At 46.4% G+C, this 6,191-nt stretch overlaps 1 pseudogene; it reads right to left on the reverse strand.

Annotated features, from left to right (window-relative positions):
• Window positions 1-696: 696 nt before the first annotated feature.
• Window positions 697-5,673, reverse strand: LOC119850360 (annotated as a pseudogene).
• Window positions 5,674-6,191: the final 518 nt, after the last annotated feature.

The following is a 6,191-nucleotide window of genomic DNA, read 5'->3' on the forward strand; positions in this document are numbered from 1 at the left end:
AACCTCCTTTGCAAACAGAGCTGAGGTAGAAAACCAGATCTTCAATATTGAATGCCAGAAGAGAAATTTAGGATTCCTTTCCAGCACTTATGTTTCATCTTCTTCTCCCTGTTCTGAGCTCACCCTATGGCAATTGTATTTAGGATTGGCCAGGCTGGCTGAGTAGCAGAAAGGTCCATTACTTTTCTAAATAGCATTTTTGATTTTGTCCTTGTGCGGCTTCAGTTCTTTGTTGTTTAGATCAAACCAGTTTTCCATGGAGATGGCAAGAGTAGTAGTTTCATCGGCCTGTCATTAGTCAAGTCCCTTTGAAATTTCCTTCAGTTGCTTTTGTGCCTCTCTGTGAGGCACTTTTGCAAAATAGATGCAGGGTTTTGATAAAAGGTCTCCTTGAACATGCAAATTGTTACAAAATTATGAATGATGTGTGATGGAGTGACTCAATCATCCACCAAGCGCCAGATGGGGCATAAATCCTAACTCTTCAGTCAACAAACCATGACGAAGGGTTGTTCTGGTGTTTTCTGACCAGGATATTCCCTGATACTGTTCCACAGGCTAGGGATTGGCAGAGCACACCTCCAGCCTGGCTAGGAACACCCCATTTTCCTGTAGGCAGGAGGTAAAGAGCTAGCTAGTTATGATGGCTTTACACCACCCAGGAATTCTCCCATGTCAACAGGATCCCCAGCTGCCCTATCTCTGCCAGAGAGCACAAAAGGCATGGAGACAGAGAGCAAGATCTATGTCCTTGAAGGTTTGATTTTTTCCTCACAATCACTGGTGTAAATCAGGAATAACTACATATGTAAGAATAACATGGGGGGAGAATCAAACCCTACAATTCGAATGGAAAAAGTACTAGAAAGGACATACATTGGCAGAGGGAAGGACTCGCTGACCTAACAGATGTTGTCCGTTTCTGATTTCTGATATTATATTCATTTGTTACTCATATTGAAACTCAACCTGAATTAAAAAAACAAAGTGTTCCCTAGCTTTAAATCCAGCTAAAAGTGAGATGGTACAAACCTGGAAATATTTTCATTCCTGTAATCTGTCATCGGGAAGCCAGCCTGGGAATATTTCACGTTGCCACCTAAGTAATTTGATAGTTTGATTATATTAAAGTAATTGCTGAGTGCATTCTTGCTGACTCCTCTGTATTTCCCTGAAGTAATCCCTGCTCAACTGCGCTTGAGTGAAAGAGATTATAAAGTAAGTTTTCTCCTTTGAAATTGATACCCTAAATAGCACAGTCCACTCTAACTGGCTTTTGTAAACCTACATCATGCAGACAAATAAGCATTATAAATAACCAGTGAGCAATATAACAATAAATTGATTACAGCATCCACATTTTGAAATATCTGCTTGAATGAGGTGTGACGGGGCAAGGCCAGATGGCTATAGAAAAGTAGTGGGAGATAGATATATTAGCTCCAGGCTAAACAAATCCCTGGTACCAGGTTAAGTGAAATGGAAACTGCTCCAGGTCAATTAAGACACCTGGGACCAATTAAGAACTTTCCAGAAGGCAGGGAGAAGGCTATGTTGATTGGGACACCTGAAGCCAATCAGGGGCTGGCTGAAACTAGTTAAAAGCCTCCCAGTCAGTCAGGTGGGTGTGCGAGCTCTGGGAGGAAGTTGCGCTGTTGGAGGGGCTGAGTAGTACACACCATATCAGGCACAAGGAAGGAGGCCCTGAGGTAAGGGTGAAGTGGAGCTTGAAGTGAGGGCTGCTGTGGGGGAAGTAGCCCAGGGAATTGTACATGTCATGTTTCCAAAAGGTCAGCTACCATAGCTGATACTATTAGGGTCCCTGGGCTGGAGCCCGGAGTAGAGCGTGGGCCCGGGCTCCACCACCACCACTTTTGCCCCCTGTTTAATCACTGAGACTGGGAGACAACAGAGACTGTGCAAGGAAGGATAACTTCTCCTCACCTCCCTTGCTGGCTTATGATGAAAATGGCTCAGTAGCCTGTGACCCTTGTATCTAGAGAAAGAAGGGTTACATGGAGGGTCACAGTGATCCTCTGAGGCTAACGAAATCCACCAGGAAACATGGGACCCATGGAGGCAAGGACAGAGCTTTGTCACAACTGGTGTCAGGAGTGGGACTTCGTTCAGAGCGTGGCGGAAGAAAGAGGTTTAAAAAAAAAAGTGCACTGGGGTTTTGGATTTTTTTTTGTTTTGGTTTTTGTTTGGTCGCTTTATACCACAATGGAGGAGGTAGTAAGAGCTCTGGTACAAGCCATGGCAGCCCAGCAGGCCACCGGGGTTCAGGCAATGGCACAACAGGAGTCTATGCGGCTATAGCAGGAAACCAATCAATTATTGATGAGCCAGGTGGCCCAAGATCGTGCCCTCTTGAGAGAGGTGGTGGACCAGCTGAAGATCCTCACCACCCAGGCCCGGGGGTCCGACGGGACGCAAACTCTGAGGGCCACTGGTTGTCTGCCAAAGATGACGTCAGATGACGTAGAGGCATATCTCCTCTCATTCGAAAGGACTGCTCAGCGTGAGGCATGGCCCCAGGATTCTTGCCCCTTTTTTGTGTGGAGAGGCCCAGAAGGCCTACTTTGACTTGCCTGCCACGGATGCCACTGACTATACCCATTTGAAGGCAGAGATCCTAGCACGATCAGGGGTAACGGCAGAAGTAAGGGCCTAGAGGTTCTATGAGTGGAAATACCAGGAGAACAAATCCCCGAGGTCCCAGCTATTCGACCTTATACACCTCACATGGAAGTGGTTACAGCCCGAGTGTGCAGGCCGGAGGAGATTTTGGAAACCCTAGTCATAGACCATTACATACAGGGACTGCCGCCAGATCTCCGCAAATGGGTAGGCCAGAACGATCCGTCCACGTACGACAAGATGATCACACTGGTAGAAAGATGGATGACAGCTAGGGAACTAACCCAACTACCCAAGGAAGGCCCCTTTTGAAGCAAGCACCCAACCCCAACCCTGGAAGGTTGGGCAGCCAAATCTCTGGGGAGTCCTAGGTGGAAAAAGAGGGGGCCGAAAACCAGCGGGGATCACAGAAGGAATGGATTGGCCTGAGTGGGGGGAACCCCGGGACTAAACCCCCTAACCCCCGGGATAGGGGAGTGATTAAAAGCAATTATAGATGTTATGCATGTGAGGAGTGGGGACACATAGCAGCACAGTGGAGCTTGAGGAAGTGAGGGCTGCTGTGGGAGAAGTAGCTCAGGGAATTGTACATGCCATGTTTCTAAAAGGTCAGCTACCATAGCTGATACTATTAGGGTCCCTGGGCTGGAGCCCGGGCTCCCTCCCACCACCTTTGCCCCCTGTTTAATCACTGAGACTGGGAGACAACAGAGACTGTGCAAGGAAGGATAACTTCTCCTCACCTCCCTCTCTGGCTTATGATGAAAATGGCTCAGTAGACTGTGACCCTTGTGTCTAGAGAAAGAAGGGTTACGTGGAGGGTCACAGTGTGCGTCTGAAGCTAGCGAAATTCGCTAGGAAATGCGGGACCCATGGAGGCAAGGACAGAGCTTTGTCACAGAGGGAATTGCAGAAATCCTGCACAGTGTAAATTATAGTATCTCCTTTCCTCAAATCAACATTCCCCAAGTGACTCATTGGCAGCAGAATGCGCAGTGACACACCAAACCTGCTTTCGGGCACAAAGACTCAAAGCTCCTACTCTGGTAGCACAGGCCTGCAATCTGTGGAAAAGAAATTCCCAAGCAACTATTAGTGCTTTTCTGAGGGAGATCACTCATTTTAGTCCCAAAGTTGCCTACATTCCACTCCCATCACTTTAATACTTGAAAATTTACATCAGAAAAAAAGAAGCGTTGAACTGAGGTTACAGGAGGTCCTAGTTTTCTCCAAGAATTGTTTCTGGTGGCCCTTGTTTTGAGTCTTTGTCCCATATTTTATCCCAAATTTAGGCCTGGTAGGTTGAGAGGCATGAGTGGAGATGGCTCTTCATTCGTAGCATCATAGGGGCATGTCTACACTGCATCTGGGAACTATATTGCAGCTCGGGCTAGAGCTCAGGCTCTGAAACCTGGGGTGGTGGGCATGAGACCCCAAGTTGCAACATCAGAGCACCATCTACACAGTTATTTTTAGAGAACTAGCATGGGCCCCGCTACACAGATCCGTGGGAGCTGGGAGGTTCACTCCCAGATGCAGCATTGACATACCCATGCCATGTAAGGCTGGAGGGACCACCAGATCTAGTCTGACCTCCTGTATATCATAGGCCACCAACACCACCCAGGATCCCCACACTAAACCCAACAATGGACATTGGAACAAAGCATTACAGCCCTCAGGAAACTAAACTTTTATGTGCCACAGGCAGAGAATAGGAGGGACTGTGGTGCACCAATGGCCAAGTCCCCTACAATGGCTGAGAACTGATTAAGTGACTTATACCCCAATGATCCTTGAGTATCTAGTTTTCCACAATGCATAGTCCTCTAAAACACTTTTATCCCCAATGGGCAATGGCATCTGAAATATGTTTTTCAGAACTTGTGGCAGCCCAAAGAGCCCTGTATTTAACAAGACTCACAAAGTACACTCACTGGCATGTTCCTGGATGCAATCACCCATTTGCTATGCAGTATATGACAATTGGACTAGTCAGAACTTTGCCTTCTCTGGTATCCTGGGTGATGGTGTTGAAGGTTTAATGTAGCACTTCTTGGCTCATGATGTTAGACATACTTGTTAACAGAGGCATCTTGTAAACCTGTTAGCACTTCAGCAACCTTTAACATTTCCTCCTTTCATAAAATGCCATATGTACAAAGGCTGTGCCACCATGCCATGTGGTTTTTCTGTTCAGGAGAATTCCAGTTGAAGGTCAAAAATTGGAGCCAGTCTGACAGCCAAGACGGCTGGCAGATAATCCATGGCTCAACAACAGTGAGAAATACTTCCTGTTGATTAGAGCCAAAGGGCCTGATCTAAAGAATCTTGAAATCAATGGAAAATTTTCCATTGACTGCAGTGGGCTTTGGATCAGGTCCTCCAATAGGTAATGAGGGAGGGAGGAAGTACAATCAAGGATGCATGTCTAATGGAAGGTTAATGTAGGGAATGAAATTGAGTACATTTATTTAAAGTATGACTTGCCAATAAAAAAAAATCATTAAAGCTCCGAGTCAATTGTACTTCGAGTTCCTCTTCGAGTCCACCCTGTATGATGGCACTGGTAGACTGCAAATGGCTTGGTGTGGAAGGGCTCAGCTCACTCCTTCATAATATCATTTTAATTGCTGAGAAAGAAGGAATTCCTTATCTACTTGTTAGCAACTAGGAGGACAGGCACTGCTTGAACTTCTGGTACCCTAGTAACATTATGAAGTTCTGTTGGCTTCCTCCCTCCTTTTGTTGTCATCAGTCCATCACAAGCACAATGACATCTGTGCACGTGGTGTACAACTTCCACAAGGGCCTTAGATTCCCTGGGCCATCTATGTCCCAGAAATGAAAAGTGACTGTTTAAGGTCCCTGAGTCGCTTTGACTTTCTCTGTGTTAAACCCTATCGTAGGGATGGTGCTGACCAACTCATTGAACTGCAGCTTGTCGAGTGCTGTTGTGTTATCAGCAAAGTTGAACCCCAGGATCATGATGTGAAAGCACTGGAAAGCAGGCAGGCTAGAAAGGAGCAACATCTGGTCCAAGAGTTTCTTCCCCACTGCCAGAGGGAAGAGTGACAGCAGGTTGCCATTGAAAGAGGCAGAGATGGGTACTCTTCAATGCTCTGAGTTGGAGTCACAGCCACACCAGAGTCAGACTTCCAGTGGGCAGGCAACTGGCAAAGGCCAAGGCAGCCTGTGCCTCCTGGCACCTGTGTCCCCATGTTTAAACACTCCTGACCCCACACAGGAGAAATCACAGCCCTGACTCCTCTACATCTCTGCAACTCACCAGTGCAATACTCCACATAGATATAGGCACATTTCAGAAATAATCTGAAGTAATATTGATAAATGAAGCTACTGTCTGTTTCCAGCTCTTTCTTGGCGATTAATAAATGGGTTGTTAATTCTCTGCCAGAGCTATTACCATAAGGCCAAGTCACCTGTTTTCTTTGAATCTCAGTTCAAATTTGACTGAACTATCAACAGGAATGGGAAAGTAGTATGAGTAGTCCTGATCTGGACCTTCACTCATAACTTGAACCGAACCT

The sequence above is a fragment of the Dermochelys coriacea genome, chromosome 2, assembly GCF_009764565.3.
Source record: "Dermochelys coriacea isolate rDerCor1 chromosome 2, rDerCor1.pri.v4, whole genome shotgun sequence".
NCBI classification, from domain to species: Eukaryota; Metazoa; Chordata; order Testudines; family Dermochelyidae; genus Dermochelys; species Dermochelys coriacea.